Below are 14,282 nucleotides of genomic sequence, written 5' to 3'. Positions count from 1 at the left end.
CTAATAATGTGAATGATAATAATGTGCATTCATTGTTTTTTGTAAAATAAATTGCTTCACATAAGTGTTTCATTATAAATGAAAAAAAAAGATTAATGCAAGAATCTAGGCAATAATGCAGCAATAGGCAAAACCTATGAAACTACCATATGAGCTCCTATGTCTGTCCATTGTAAGTTTCCCTCTATCACAGACCTCTCCATTGAAGTACATGATTGTCAGCCTCTTTGTGAGTTATTCATGTCCCTCAGACATGCCAGTTGATCAAAGCTTGGCCTCTCTAGGAAGTGCTCCAGGAAGTTGTCGGAGGGGCACCTGTCATGCCAGGGGGTCTTGATATATATTCTACTAACCATACAGTGCTCACAGTTCCTGCTCAAAGCAGCAGGGCTATATTGAGGGTTTTCTGTGTCCAGAGGGGCAATTGGCAAAGGTGTGTGGTGTGATCTGTTTTGCCTGTGATCCAGTGCACTGTGAGTCTTTGTTTTGTCCAGTTGCACACCAGGGGGGCTGGCAGAGGTAAATCTGAGTGGATGCCCAAACTAGATCAGCTTCTGTTTTCCATTGCTGGAAAAAAAACTTTTTATTTTTTCCACTTATAATATATAATAATATATACTGTATTATAAGTACATAATACCTGCATAGCTGAAGCTGTTCTGAATCCATAGATATCACATATATAGCAGTAGCATCTATTAAAGCAGAGTTATGAGCTGAATTGTATAAGCCTCTCTCTCACTCTCTAACTCACTCTGCCAGCTCTCCCCCTCCTCCCCCTTCCAAATGTGTGGAAGGGCTTGACTTCATAGTGAGTCTAAGCATCTCAGATGGAGATTTGGAGCTGGAAATTGCAGACTTCATGGAGTCACACAATTTGGCTGAAAAGATTCAAACGTTAAATGCAAATCTGGAATGGCTTGCACGGCAATACTCAGAACTGGACTTTTTTAAGATAACCTAACTTTGCAAAAATAGAATAAGCTTCCACTTACATACAGCAAAGCAGAATGTCAGTTCTGTTAATGATGTTTCTGTCCATCTATATGTGCAAACAAAGCATTCTCCTAGTTGAATCACATCAAAACAACTTGTGATCATGACTAACAGGAAAAAACCTTAATGCTTTGTGGCGGGGTAGCCAGTAATGGAGACAGACCACAGGTAAACAAAACAGGCTTTATTAAATAAACAAAATAAACTGGCACAATGGCCAAACAAAAACATACACAAAACTCAAAGAATAATACATAGGCTGGACCTGGTCTTCACTGTGTAAAAAGGGAACGTACATACTCCAACAAAACACGTGCAACACTGGGCAAGTTTCCTCCCACACCCAACTCTCCAACCCCTCCAACCCCTAATGGGAGGCTGAGGCCTCCTTATACAGCAGGTGGCTGGGGTTGATTTACCTTAATTGATCAATCACCCCAGCCACCTGCAGTCCATGAGTAGGCAGGGAGGGACAATTAATCCCCTCCCTGCCACACACCTCCCCTCCCCGTACAAAGTATGGAAGGCTGACATCGGCCACCCCCTCCCCAGCTGGAACCCAACGCCGAGGGGAGGGTGGGAGGGAAGAACGGGAAGCCACCTCCTCCCCCAGGGTCATACACTCTGGCACTGTCCTCCCTTTTCTGTTACCCTGGGCGAGGCATTGGTGCCTCTCCCCGCCCGGGTTCTCTCTCCCCTCCAGATTCTACCTCCGGGTGAGGTAATCTCCCTGGCAGTGGCAGTGCCCCCCTCAGGGCACAGTAGCAGCCACGACACCGGTTCCTCATCCCCGAGCGGTGGCAGCAGCAGCAGCAGGCTGACTTCCCTCTCGAGCTCCGGAAAGTCAGCCTCCTCAGGCTGCTGAGGCAGAAGCAGCTGGAGTTCCGCCTCAGAGGGCGGCGGTGGGAGTGGCAGGACGTCCCCCACAGATGGAAAAGAGGGCGGAATGTCCCCCTCCGTTGCAGGGGATTGTTAAAAACAATCAGTGTCTTATTCATAAAGATTCTGGAAGTACTCATGGCACATCATAAAGCATTACCCCAGTTAATTGTGTAACCTTATATTCACTTGAACCTTGAAACAATCTCTTACTTAATGTTCTGCTGTATTGGTAAAAAAAAAAAATATCTAGAAAGAATCGAAAGTTCATTAATCCTAAATCATTATAAGAAACAAAGGTCTGAATGTTGTTAATGTATAATGTTACAGTCAGACAAATCCAACAATAAAGCATTTAAACAGTTTTACTAACTATAACTTGAGAAAAATTAACATTTCTTTCCAGAATTAAGTCAGTTATATAAAACAATACAAATTAAAAATATAATGTAGGTATAATCCAATATCCCCCAAATCCTAATGTGATATTCTGCATAAAGTAATATAAATGTAAACTGTTTAATTATTATATACCACAATGAACTACATTTCCCATAATGTTTCAGTTAAAATGTCCCTAAATTGGCACAAGGTGTGTAATGTTTTAATGCTTTGAAAAACCTCTTCCGGGAAGCAATGCTTTATACCCCACAAGCATCAGGGATGTTTTATGTTCTTAATGCCTTTTTCTGCTTTATCCACCTGCAATAAAACAATCCCATATTAATAATACCCATTGAAGAAGTAGGCATTTTAAAAATAAAGACCAGAGCTGATATCAGCATAAAAATTAGTGTTTCTTGCACTGCTGTAAGCCATTCTGAAATATGAGCAAAAACATGCAACTGACATCTTTACAACTGTATTTCATATCTATGGAAAGGACTGTATTCAGGACCTTATGAGGTAAACACACGTATGTCTTTGAACTATACATGTTATGCTATTTGAAAAAAACTAAAGGCAATACAATATTTAAATAGTTTATTAATTAATGTGTTTAGTTATTTAACTGAGATACTTGTTTTGAAAATATCTCAGATTTGTTTGAAATTTTGTAAATCTGGTTCTGGTTAACCATTTATCATTTTCATTTATAATGTCATAATGTCTTGTCAAGAGGGAATCATACTACATCAGCCTTATCCTTTACAATGATACATATTTATACCAAAAACATAAAAAAAACAATAGGGGCAGACTTGTCCAGCACTGCTTTAACAATTCTGACTTTGCTTGGTTGTCCTAGTTTGTCCCATTCGATTCTTGCTACTTGACAAATGGCTTTGATATCTCCATGATGTCAAAGTTCAGGAGGAGGCAACAGAATTAAAGTCTATTCCATACTCCATTCGAGTTCAATCAATATCTCATTCAACACAGAAATTAACACTTAAGATCAAAGTCCCTTACGACATATGTATTATGAACATCAGCATAAGATACTGTACACAATTGTTAGCCTTATTATGCTACAAATTGTATAACAATAATGTATTTCAACTTTATACATAAAATACTAGGCAAAAGAGTGTTGTTATCTACAGTATCAAAGTGTAAACATTAAGAAGAAATCTGCAATCAATACCATAGCCAGGATTCAAGACTATGTACTTACTGATGCTATAGCATATTGTAACTATAGTAAGAATTAAGCATAGTTATCCTTCAGACTACATTACCATAATGGGTTTATAGTATATGTGATTTGTGGCAAGTTGTGTTTGTTGAGAGTGAAAAATAAAAATCTTTGCAATCTTTACAATTATGTTTCTGAATTGAAAGGGAAAAAAAAAACTTCCAAGACTTACAATGAACAGAATAGAGCAAGTTTGCTTTGATTGATGGATTAGATTTTTCTTACCCAGTCGATCATTTCTTTCAAGTTCTTCTTGAGCTGCTGAATTTCACTTTTCCTCTCAGCGTAGTTTTCATAGAGAGGTTTCAATGCTGACATAGTTATACGCATAAGCCTTGGGCTTTCCTTTGACTTTGGATTCACTTTTCCAATAAAGCTCTTCCTCCTTAAATGTATTAATACAAAATAAAATAAATATGCAACTCATATATAGATAACTGCCTTTGACTTTATTTTTTCTAACCATCAGTGGGATCAACTACAATCAAACTCATTGTGAAGATGAAATATATATTTCTATATCTTTTTAGTTGCTTCATTTGTGCAATAAAATATGTTGTGGCCAATACAAATTCTCCAGAAAGTGAATTTATAAACTATTTATTGTTTGCAAACTCCCTTTCGGAAAAAGGAACACATCATGCATGAAGAAAAGTACCTTTGTCTGTGAAGCTTTTCCTGAAGAATATATTCAAAATCTTCTTCCACCTTTTTATACACTTTGGCAATTTTGAATGGAACCTGTTAAAGACAAACAGGATGACACAATCAACTCATTTTGGAATTAAGAGAAGCCAAAATCAAGAGTGCCAGTCATAAGTTAACAAAACTACTGTCTTAAGTCAACTGGAATGTCAGCTCCATGAAATTGTCCCTCATAAATTGTTGTGCCATTGAAATAAATGTTTATGCTGCTACAGTTTTTAAGATATTGTAATGACCTCTGCTGGTGGCATTGCTAGTACTCATGTTGCTTATATTGATTTCCCCTATGCCCTCTTTCCCTGAGCTATTAACTATAGCCCCATTCACACTGAAATGCCGCCAAATTGCCAGTAAATTGCCGGCAACATTTGCCTCCTTTTTTCCCATTGCCCCCCATTCACACTGGCTTTGAATACCGGAAAATTGCTGGCAAGGACCCATTCGCACAGAAAACAGAGACTGCGGGCAAGAGCGCTGTGGTGCTGGGAATGAGACGCTACAGAAGGCTGTGGATCGGGAGAGCAGACCTTGACCGGCACTCTGGATGCGATCATTTCCCCGTTTAAAGATATGGCAGTAGTAGTAAAATACTCTGAGATGGATATTTAGGAGACGTCACCCTACTGTGCTACTGTATATTTTTATATAGGCAAAACAAACACCATTCGGCAGCGCAACGTTGATTATAATATTCACAAATATAGCAGCCTATTGTTGTGTCTGTATAACTACATACAGTGTGTTTAATAGACAGCTGGATGCGTCACTATTCAAACTGTTGTCATACAATTATGAAAATGAATTGCTTTGCTGTTCAGATCTCTGCACATTCTGCACAACGTGACCGAACCCGTGTATTATTTGACTGTATCAGAAGTAGTCATGTGTTAGACTACATGTAGTAACTTTATTGCCATCATTGTTATGCTTATTCAGGGCGACTTACAAATAAGAGCAATACAAAGTGCAAACTACAGTATAGTTCAAAGCATAATGCAATTTACAATTTACACACGTGTATAGGAAATATACAGTAAACAATACAATGTAGTCATATGTGTTTGTTATTGTACGCGTTATGCTGCCATTTCTTATATGCATTAATCATGTAAAATGTAAATATCCAGTGTTTTATTAATACAAAAGGAACCTAGCTCACTTTATTAATGCAATATAATCAGAGTCCTGAGAAAACATGGAAGTGAATCATGAAAACGAAACTTTAATTCGCTCTCTTATGCATGGCGAGCACACTGACTGACATGTTGTTTCAAAGCAAACGAACCCAGTGTGAGGGAGTAACACATTTGCCTGTATTTAGATAACATATTTTGTATCATTTATTGGTACATAACTTCTGACATGTGTGACAATAGTTAGCATTACATACACCAACCTGTTGGTTCATCAATAACACTCAGAATTGCTGCAACTATATTATTTTTAATCTCCGCCATTTCTAACAACCCGGTCCGTTTCTCTTTATGGTCACAAGTTCTTGTTCAAAGGTGGCTGAACCTTTGTCATGTCGTGGTCGCAAAAACGTGCCTCTATTCTGATTGGTTGCGTCAGTTAGCTGACGCACTGCGTCAACACGCAAGGACTTGACGCTGAATTTGCCAGCAATCATACACTCACCTAAAGGATTATTAGGAACACCATACTAATACTGTGTTTGACCCCCTTTCGCCTTCAGAACTGCCTTAATTCTACGTGGCATTAATTCATCAAGGTGCTGAAAGCATTCTTTAGAAATGTTGGCCCATATTGATAGGATAGCATCTTGCAGTTGATGGAGATTTGTGGGATGCACATCCAGGGCACGAAGCTCCCGTTCCACCACATCCCAAAGATGCTCTATTGGGTTGAGATCTGGTGACTGTGGGGGTCAGTTTAGTACAGTGAACTCATTGTCATGTTCAAGAAACCAATTTGAAATGATTCGACCTTTGTGACATGGTGCATTATCCTGCTGGAAGTAGCCATCAGAGGATGGGTACATGGTGGTCATAAAGGGATGGACATGGTCAGAAACAATGCTCAGATAGGCCGTGGCATTTAAACGATGCCCAATTGGCACTAAGGGGCCTAAAGTGTGCCAAGAAAACATCCCCCACACCATTACACCACCACCACCAGCCTGCACAGTGGTAACAAGGCATGATGGATCCATGTTCTCATTCTGTTCACACCAAATTCTGACTCTACCATCTGAATGTCTCAACAGAAATCGAGACTCATCAGACCAGGCAACATTTTTCCAGTCTTCAACTGTCCAATTTTGGTGAGCTTGTGCAAATTGTAGCCTCTTTTTCCTATTTGTAGTGGAGATGAGTGGTACCCGGTGGGGTCTTCTGCTGTTGTAGCCCATCCGCCTCAAGGTTGTACGTGTTGTGGCTTCACAAATGCTTTGCTGCATACCTCGGTTGTAACGAGTGGTTATTTCAGTCAAAGTTGCTCTTCTATCAGCTTGAATCAGTCGGCCCATTCTCCTCTGACCTCTGATGGTTGTGTGTGAAAATCCCAGTAACTGAGCAGATTGTGAAATACTCAGACCGGCCCATCTGGCACCAACAACCATGCCACGCTCAAAATTGCTTAAATCACCTTTCTTTCCCATTCAGACATTCAGTTTGGAGTTCAGGAGATTGTCTTGACCAGGACCACACCCCTAAATGCATTGAAGCAACTGCCATGTGATTGGTTGGTTAGATAATTGCATTAATGAGAAATTGAACAGGTGTTCCTAATAATCCTTTAGGTGAGTGTATTGCAGCTACACTCACACAGACACATCGCCGGCAAATTGCCCGCAGTTAGACTAGGGGCCAGCAACAAAATGCTTCAGTGTGAATGGGGTTCATGACTTCACATCTTGTCTGCAATTATTAGCTCATAATCTAGGATGTAGGACTGTATTAATTGTATATTTTCTTTTGCAACAAGGTGTTTTAGTATGTGATCAGTCATTACCAAAGTGAAAAATAAAGTGGGGAATTAGTGTTAAAACATAGGAAAAGATGATTACATGCATTTTATTATATTGCATTCATTACTTAATTTAAAAAAAATCCTGATATTTTTAAAATATCTCAAATTGATTTCAAGATATTTTTCAAGATCTTTCACATTCATAGTAACTCACAAGATCCGAATATTTCAAGATATCTTGAAAATCCAAACTGTGGTTATAACTATTTTTGCACATTGTTACCATTCGATGGCATCATCCACTTCATGCTCTCCTGCCTTTTTGATCTGCTCTATTAAAGCTGCATCAACAAAGTCTTTTAGTTTCTCTTCCAGTATTTGAATGATTTGTTCCTTAAAAGAATACATAAACAAGTAAACAAATACATACTGAAAACCACACAATTGATTTAAATTGCTGTGCATGTATTAGAAATAAGGAATAATGGAGAGATATTGGGATAAATATTTACTCAGTCAAAATAGAAACAAGGTAGCATTCTAAATTTATATTGAAGATCTTTCAAGGATTTCGGTTACATGACAAAAGTATATTTTTCACAAAGCAAAATAAATAAATACATATAATAAATTAATTCTGCAAGAGATGGGGCAACATGGATTTCAATCACATGTTAGATTCACTGCAGTTAACCAAAAAATATTGCAGCAAACATTATAATAAAGTGACATGACATTTGTATGCTTTGGGGGATGTTGTCAAAACATTTTAAAACAACATTCTAAATGTATAAAAATATTCCAAAGAAACAATACACGCAAATAACAAAATGTGAAGAATTAAACGTGTAAAGTAAAATTAAATAAATAAAAAAACAGATAAATATACTATATAAAATACTAAATAAATAATCAAATGACACCGGTAAAAGTATCAAATTGTAAAAAATTACTTTCAGGTCTTGTTAAAGGAATTTCAGAATTACCTTGTAGTTTTCCATGACTTTTCTGGTCTCCTGAATGAAGTCAGTAAAGTCCAACTCTTTAATGTTGCCATAAACAATGTTGTATAGCTTTAGCTTTAGTTTGAAAAGAAAGAAAATGTTATACAAAAAACATATTATATATATATATATATATATATATATACACTGTATATATTAATCCATAATCTATTTAAAAAATATTATCCCAAAAATCTTTCCTCAGGTAATGTTGAATTAACTAAACACATACCAGCCAGTACATATTCAGATTATACTTACATTGTTGTTGTTTATAAATATCACAGCCCTAATGCTGTAGAGAAATTAAACAATAAAATAAAACATGCCGCCATCTACATTTACATCTACGTGGCCCAGAAACTAACAAAAAAACAAAAAAATATATTTTTATATTTATCTTGTACAGTAGAACAGCCATTCCTGAAACATGAAGTAGGTGGCAGGACTAGGAAAATAATCAGAAATGTATGCTGAGGCATATGATATAATGCTGAGAGAAATAATTCTCAAGAAGGTAAATACAGCTTTGCAATGAACAAACAAAAACAAAAAAGATGACTGCAATATACAAATAGAAAATGTCTGTGAACAATGTACATAAATATGACACTTCTAAATTCTGTAGGCTACTGGCGATTCACTTAGGATCTAGGTATATATCCCCCTAACTTTTTCCATGGGTGAGCCCTTTACTACACTTCTCTTTGTCTTTCTTCTCTTTTCTGTTGGTCTTCTTACTGTGTTGTGAGGACTATCTGGATGTGAGATGGGGAAGGCCTCCATGCTGCTCTCACATTTCATTTCAGTTAACTGCTAATATGAATATATTGTCCTCAATCTCTCAGATTGCAGGCATGGAATGGGGGATCAGGGGAAACTTTCAATTTGCCAGCTGGAAAATGAAGGGTGTTAAGCACTCATAATAAGGTGTTGTCCTGCCTCAGACAGCTTAAATATTGCTTTTCTAAAGGAGTTCAGATCTACATGTATCAGAATATGTAAAGGGAGGGTGGGGCAGGTCATTCATTCCATGTTACATCCTAAAAGCAGGGGAGCTACTATTTTTAACATTACCATTTAAGATCACATATGATCATTTAATTATCTAGGAATTTGTGTTAATCTTTGTTAAAGAAAACAAGAAAACTTGTTTTTTGCTACATGCATTAATTCTGTTAAAAAGAAAATGCTTCCTAAATCTCGTTTTATATTTCCAAATGTATTTTTAATAAACTTGATCAAACCATTTCAACTTTTATATGGAATAAAAATTAAGGTCCAAATTATTAGGAGGCTGGGGTTTGCACAATTTTCAGTTAAACTAATTGGCATCTAATGTCCACAATATTTTGCATTGATTGCAAATGTATCCCTAGCAATCTACCGCAGCGAGGCTATGTATGGAGTCATATGCTTGCCTGCTCTGGTATATTCTCCCATCCCTCTATTAGCCTCGTGCTACACCACTTACGTGTTGGTGAGGTCAACCATCAGGATCTGGACACAATGTAGATGGCACTGTGTTCTACAGTCTCTCTCTGTTATGTCCCCTCACTATTCAAAGCACCTGTTCCCCCCTTCCATGCAAGATTATGTTTTACTTATTTGGCGTTCCCATGGTATTAAATCAATCTATGATCTGTAAATTGAAGATAGTTTTGTATCATTTCAGCAGCTCTCACTAAAATTTGACATCCCTCAAACTTGTTAGCACTGTTTTATTGTGACTCCTAAATTCCCCCCCTGCAAGTTGCCCTGGATAAGGGTTTCTGCTATGAATTATTATTAATAATAATAATAATAATAATAATAATAATAATTCCCTATACACAGAGGTATAACTGTATGATTAACTCTTATTGTAATGTTTGCTAGAACTGACAACGATCAACAATCATAGTTTTAAATTATGCTTTCCACAAGACATGATATCAGGCAGTACAAAGTATTGCATTTTGTAATATGTTGGGGAGGCATTGACATAAATAATATGCTTGATTTGGAATGTTAAAGATCATGGTAATATAAAGCATTTATATATCTGCTTTTAAACCCTAACTTGCTTATTATAGAATTATTTATTACACTTTAATTGGCTCTCTCATGTGGGCATGTCTCGTCCGAGGAATTTTAGATCTGCTATATAGTTTTTAAAATTTTGAATACATTTAAAAAATAACAATGCAAGTTAAAGCTGCAATATAAATTAAAGGCTAATATTGTGAATATTTACTGGAAAAAATGTAACACATATGTTAAACATATTAATGGTATATTTTATTATGGTATATATACATATTATCGTTTTTCTTTCTTTCTTAGAAGACACTTTTATCCAGGGCAACTTACAGTTTACATATTTATAGATAAAATGGTGAACTGAGGAAATTATCATTCATGTTTTAAAAAAATGTAATTTATCAAGTTCAGATTTTTTTTTTTTTAACAATTAAAATATGTAAACAAATTGTTATAAGGAAAAAAATATAAACCTTTCTCCTGGGATGTCTGCCATTGTAGTAAGGGTTAAAAATGGAAAGTTGATCTGAGTCTTTTTTTTGAGCATCCCAATTCACTGATGCCTTCTTTCCCCACTCACTCAGCAGACTGTGAACCTGAAGGAGATTATACATTAATTGAGGGAAACTAATACCTTAAAAACACGTGTTGTACCTCAGTTGGATCCATGTAGGATTTGTATAAGCAGCAGGCTTGAAAGTCAACCATTTGTCTCCTGGAAGGCTGCAGCGAGAATTTAAATGTACCTTCAAATGAACCTCCTCAGTAGATCAGTGGTGACCAACCGTGTGCCAAGAGCATAACAATCCTGAGAGGTTTATATGTCTCTCTCAATCACCACAGGGTGTATTTATATGCACTCTCAGGCAAGCAACAGTTTATAGTTGTAGGCATAAAGAGCATCAGGCCAGCAGATTTGATACATCATGCATAAATCCTCAAACTAAAGACTGGGAACAATTTGGTTTTGATAATTAATTGCAAAGCTGTCAAATCCTTGTCCTGGAAAGCAACACAGTCTTGTGATTTGTTTGTGATGTAACTAAAGTGTTAATAACTTAACTGGTTTAATAATTGTGCTTAAGTGTTCAAAATTATTATCCCTAAAACTATAATGTACTATAATTGTTTATTGCCTGAAAGTGTAAAAAAAAACTAATTTAATTAATTATGCAGAGACAGAGATGGTAGTTTAGTAATTAGCTGGTTTTAATTATATACATTTTCTCTCTCATATATATATATATATATATATATATATATACATATATATAGCAGGTTGGGGGTCCTGTCACAAAAAGGGCTTGTATGTAGGCGGGGTCTGGTCATATAATATATGAGTATTATATTGTAGGGATTCTGAAGCCTCGGTAAGGGTCCTAGACCTTTGTGGCGCAGTGGCCTGGCCTGGAATCCCCCAGTATGTTACTATATATATAGTGTGTAAGTATAATGGTCTTTTTAAGTGGTTGTACTATACAGTAACACTGTAATAAATACTAATCAGTGATTTTACAGTAGCGTACCATGGACAGAGGATCCTCCTTCTCCTCTTGCTACAGAAAACTGGTGTTTTGCTCGCAAATGATACTGTAAACTATTCACACTTGCCCTTGTATGAAAAGCTTGGCATGCAAATGAAACCGAAAACCTTTCATTTGTCTTCAATGTTTCCTTCCGAATCCAATTTGAATCCAAAGCTAGACTGTAATTTTCCCCTTAGTGGCTTGTAACTCTATTTTGTGCATGGATACTGTACTGTAGCTCTTGTGATGTGATGTAACCACCGTGCCACCGTGCACTAGGGCATCATCGGTCACAATTTTGTTTTTGAACATTTAATGTAGAGTTTCTTTGAACATCACTCAATTTGGATGATTTAATTTTGAATATATTTCACAGTAAATTACCATACCTTTCCATCAATTAGGTTCCTCCTAGTTGCAGTCAGTTGTTTCTGTATTTCCACCAAAATTAGATCCTGTATTTTCTGAAAATTGTCCCAGCCTTGTTTCATGCTAAGAAAATAAAATAAAGACAATTGCTATATTTATTTTCCCTGTTTTCTAAAGTGATGAAGCTCTAAATGTAGGCATCTACAAATTAAAAAAATATATAAACTATAGTTTTAATAGTTTTAATTACTGATTATAGTAAAGAACCTTTTCTAACCATAACTATTGACATACACATGACCTATCTGTAAGGAAAAATGCAATTGCTGAAGCTGGGCAAATTCCACCATGATAAAATTCTACAGTTTAAAGTCGACTCACAAAATGTTCTTGGGTATTGTCCTAATTCACAGAAGGTAAACGCAGATGGCTGAGCAAAGGTGGGGTCCCTGGTATCAATAGGAACAGAAGGTTGATAAGGATACAGTTTGCTTATCAGTCCTGTATCAATAGCATATCAAAAGCTATTGATAAGGACGAATAAGGAGACAGTCTGTCTCTGTTGGGAGGGATGAGTTAATCACTGCTGAGAAAGGTATGGGTGAGGGGAACGGGTGAGCCATTACCCTCGAATGTGGGAGAGCGGGGTGAGGGCTCCATTGTCACTTGATATGCTAATAGGCAGCTGCCATTGGATACTCTGGTGGGTGGGGTGGTCACTCTGGAAGGTGGAGTTGGACAGGGGTTCAACTCATAAAAGCTGACTTGTCCATAAAGTCTTTGTATCAGTTTTGCCTTGTGGTACCCAGTGTACTTGTATGCTGTGATCTATATTTTGGACTCTGTAATAAATCACATTGAACCTGAATTGTCTTAGTTCCAGTCACTGCTACAGGAGATTCCATTTTCTTACATATCAAATGCTTAAGATTTATTACATCATTTATTTAATAAACCACATTCACATGTACAGTCAACCTGCCTTCATGTACCACATGTTGAACAAAATATTGGATTGAAATTGAAAATATCTGAAGTAATTTGAAAATAGGTTAGAAAAAGCAGGCTCACTCTGTCTTTTGCATGATCTTCAGAATTTGCTTGGCATGTGTTACACTTGTTTCTAAGATTGTCACTTTCCATCAGATCATCTAATATGGACCTAACCTGGAACACAAAAATAAAAAATGCATGTGAAAATTTTCTTCTATAAGCTTTCACGTTTCAGGTTAAGGGTTCTCTCCTGGGTATCAAGACATTACAGTGAAACACAGACCACAACGACATCATTGTGGCATCACCACATTGAATATTACAGTGCAGACAAATAAAAAGAGCTTGATAAATACAGCATACTACCAGCACTGTACCTACAGTATGGCACATTTGCTATAAAGAGCATCCCCATCACAGCGAATTAAACATATTTTAGTTTTTTTCAACACCCCTGTTTTTGAAGAGTGCTCCATGAGGGTGATTTTCAGATTCAGAAAGTTTGATTTATGGATTCATATCCTACTATTGGTCTTTTTTTTCTATAATGAAAAAGTCATTTTTCTTCCTAAATCAACAAAGTCAGGCAATGTAAACAAACCAAGACATAAATTGGGCATACACATGCAGATTTGTCCTATGCCATCTTAGTCTTTCTGTTCATGTTTATTTGTAGTATCGTGTATCAGAATTTTAATACCCCCAGATCTGACAAAACATTGCCCAGTGACATCACAATGAGCTGCATTGGTTACAATTAACAAATGTCTGCCTCCTTTTACTCATGAGGAACTGCTAAGTAGCAAAACATTTTCAAAAGTTCAAAATAGTTGTGTATAGATTTACACTTACTTGATCCAAAGAAGGCTTCATCTTTTTGAATGCAAACTGGTCAAGTTGCTCTAGCAATGTGTTCACTCCAGTGAGCTTCAGCTTTGGCCTGTATGTTCGCACAACTTCATTTGCATCCCCCTTTAAACACACATATTAACTATGAAAAACTACAGTTACCACACTAAAGCATTTGGGTTATGCTTTTCAGGATTAAGAATTTGAAACAGTTAATGGGCAAAAATAATTGTATACAGAGCTTTACCAATTGAGACACTGTTTTCATAATTTCTCTTCACTGATAGAAAATATACATATCATATACGAACCTAGAATCCTAAATACACAGATGTAAAACTTTTGAGCTATTATAAAATAAATACCTTT

At 36.5% G+C, this 14,282-nt stretch overlaps 1 long non-coding RNA gene across 1 annotated transcript; it reads right to left on the bottom strand.

Moving 5' to 3' along the window:
* Positions 1-1,541: 1,541 nt before the first annotated feature.
* Positions 1,542-7,537, bottom strand: LOC136711459 (uncharacterized). The gene is made up of 4 exons (XR_010804728.1): positions 7,434-7,537; positions 4,173-4,255; positions 3,740-3,899; positions 1,542-2,577 (listed from the first exon to the last, which is right to left on the bottom strand). It is a non-coding gene; the product is annotated as an uncharacterized LOC136711459 (long non-coding RNA).
* Positions 7,538-14,282: the final 6,745 nt, after the last annotated feature.

Source organism: Amia ocellicauda, chromosome 16 (assembly GCF_036373705.1).
Source record: "Amia ocellicauda isolate fAmiCal2 chromosome 16, fAmiCal2.hap1, whole genome shotgun sequence".
Taxonomy (NCBI): Eukaryota; Metazoa; Chordata; class Actinopteri; order Amiiformes; family Amiidae; genus Amia; species Amia ocellicauda.
The sequence above is the reverse complement of the archived record's forward strand: the minus strand, read 5'-3'. Positions and strand labels throughout refer to the sequence as shown.